General features: G+C 40.5%; 1 pseudogene; it reads left to right on the top strand.

Annotated features, from left to right (window-relative positions):
- Positions 1-255: 255 nt before the first annotated feature.
- On the top strand, positions 256-1,007 carry LOC107545946 (small ribosomal subunit protein eS6 pseudogene; annotated as a pseudogene).
- Positions 1,008-3,072: the final 2,065 nt, after the last annotated feature.

Below are 3,072 nucleotides of genomic sequence, written 5' to 3'. Positions count from 1 at the left end.
ATGAAGTAACTAAATTAAAAAATAGTGATCACATCAAATGCAGATAAGGGTGCAGAAACTGGATCGTTCATACATTGCTGGTCAGAATGTAAAATGATATACTCGGTCTGGAAAATAGTCTGTCAATTTCTTATAAAACTAAACATCCCTTACCATACAACCCAGAAATTGCATGCTTAAGCACTTACCCCAGAGAAATGAAAACCTATATAGTCTCTTTTTTGTGGCACCTCGGAGGCAGTTGGCTGCTCCAGGATGAAGCTGAACATCTCCTTCCCAGCCACCGGCTGCCAGAAACTCATTGAAGTGGACAGTGAACGCAAACTCCATACCTTTTGTGAGAAGCATATGGCCACAGAAGCTGCTGCTGACGCTCTGGGTGAGGAATGGAAGGGTTATGTGGTTCGAGTTAGGGGTGGGAACAACAATCAAGGTTTCCCCATGAAGCAGGTGACTTGACCCATGGCCGTGTCTGCCTGCTGCTGAGTAGGGGGCATCCCTGTTATTGAACAAGGAGGACTGGAGAGAGAAAGCACAAATCTATTCGGGGTTGCATTGTGGATGCCAATCCCAGTGTTCTCAACTTGGTCATTGTGGGGGGAAAAAAGGGTGGGGGGAAATATTCCTGGTCTCACTGATACTACTGTGCCTCAGTGCCTGGGGCCCAAAAGAGCTAGCAGAATCTGCAAACGTTTCAGTCTCTCTAAAGAAGATGATGTCGGCCAATATGTTGTGAGAAAGCCCCTAAACAAAGAAGAAACGTAGGACCAAAGCACCCAAGATTCAGCGTCTTGTGACTCCACGTGTCCTGCAACACAATCATCAGCATATTGCTCTGAAGAAACAATATTCTAAAAAAAAGAAGGAAGAGGCTTCTTCAGATGCTAAACTTTTGGCTAAGAGAATGAAGGAGGCCAGAGAAAAACAACAGGAACAGATTGCCAAGAGACATATTAGGCTGTCCTCTTAGAGCTTCTACCTCTAAGTCTGAGTCTAATCAAACATGAGATTTTCTAAGAATAACAAATAAATAGGAACAAACAGGAAATGATGACACACGCAGCGTTATCTCTCCACCTTGCAGCTCATTGCGGCTCCAGATCCCGCTGCTCCCTCCTTCACCCCCCACTCTGGGATGCCTAAATGACCACAGCTGCTCTTTTCCACATTCATTCAGCTTCAAATCCAGAAGGTAAGAAGCTTCTTCTTTCCTCCAACAGCCAAACAAAAGTCCTGATCCTTATTGTTACTGGCCAGACTTGAACCCGTCACTGTGGCCAAAGGAATGAGAGCTGCTCAGTGAAGCACCTCCAGTACTCCAACCACAGGGATTAAGAACAGAAGAGAGAAAGCTTTCTTGGGGGTGTTTTGGGGTGCTCTTTTCCCAGAAGAATAGGGAATAGATGCTGGGAAACCAAAGCAACTGCTGTCCACTACACAATGAGTGTCATACATGCCTATCCTGGGGTAGTACTACCTTGTAATTATTCCTCACTTGTTTAGTGTAACCTTGAGTCTTCCAATCTAGTCACAGGTGGCATCAAAAATTATATTTTAAAATGTCTCACTACTCATAGATACAAATAACAGACTGACAGTTGTCACGGGGGAGGAGGGTTTGGGGGGCTGGGTGAAAAATGTGAAGGGATTAAGCCGTGCAAATTGGTAGTTACAGAACAGTCACAGAGATGTAGATTATAGCACGGGGAATATAGTCATAATATCATGATAAGTATGTATGAGGCCAGGTGGGTACTTGAAAGAGCAGGGGGACCACTCTGTAAAGTACATGAATTTCTAACCACTTTGCTATACATCTGAAACTAATACAGAATAATATTGAATGCAAATTGTAATTGCAAAATTTTAAAAATTTTAAATAAATTTAAAATGTCTAATACTCAAAAGTTGAGAACCACTGTCCTATAGTTAAAGTAGATATATTAGTTGACAGAGTTGATCTCCTACTTACCCCTCACCACACCACACCCCCATCTTATAACACTGTCCACATGTGTCTAGTCTTTTGGTATTTCATCTGTACTTCAAGATTTCTCAAATCATTGTCAGTAATTCTGGGATCATGTCTGCAAAGTTTTTTTAACTAGTATACAATACAGTTTCTCTTGACATTTAAATTCTGCTATCACAGGTTTCAATTTCATTTATTTTATTTTTTTATTGATTGATTTGAAAGAGAAATAATGATTTGTTGTTCCAGTTATTTATGTATGCATTGGTTGTTTTTTAATGTTTTTATTACAGCGTAGGTTAGAGACAAGATACAGATATAAAAATTAAGTAAATGTCCCTAACATTCCCCCTGAAGAACTCTCACCTTCCTCTGACTGAGGTGCTTGTCCTGCTCCCATGTCAATTTAGATGGTGATCATGAGGAAGCCTCCAAAGTCTATCAGACACTATAATTTCTTCTTGATGCCAACACGAATATATTTGAGCCATGCATTGATACTTCTGTCTTCAGGAGCTCATACAGCAGTGTGTGTGTGTGTGTGTGTGTGTGTGTGCGCGCACATGTGTCTATAGCTATATCTTTGCCAGTCATTTTAGTATTGCGGATCTAAGAAAGATCATGATTTATTTTCACTAGCAAGGTTGGAGATTTTTACTCTACAAATAGAACTTTAGGAAATAATGAACACTATATGCAAAGATTAGCTTCTGCCCTGGCCAATGTGGCTCAGTTGGTTGGGCATCATCCGATGCACCAAAAGGTTGCTGGTTCAATTTCCTGTCGGGGCACATGCTCGGGTTGCTGGCTCAATCCCTGGTAGAGGCCGTGCAGGAGGCAGCCGATCCATATTTCTCTCTCACATCAATTTTTTTCTCTCTCTGTCCCTCTCCATTCCTCTCTCTCTAAAAAAAGAAAAATCAATAAAAGAAAATATTTTTAAAAAGATTTAGCTGCTAAAGATGCTCTTCAAAGTGTTTTTAGAAACATTTTATAAATGTATTATAATAATATTGCAATAAGCATCTTTAGTAGTTAAATCTTTGTATACATAATTATTTCCTTAGGATATAAATTTCCAGAAGCAGAATTGCCTTATA

The sequence above is a fragment of the Miniopterus natalensis genome, chromosome 13, assembly GCF_054644295.1.
Source record: "Miniopterus natalensis isolate mMinNat1 chromosome 13, mMinNat1.hap1, whole genome shotgun sequence".
Lineage (NCBI taxonomy): Eukaryota > Metazoa > Chordata > Mammalia > Chiroptera > Miniopteridae > Miniopterus > Miniopterus natalensis.
Note: the sequence above shows the minus strand (reverse complement) of the source record. Positions and strands in the feature narration are given on the sequence as shown.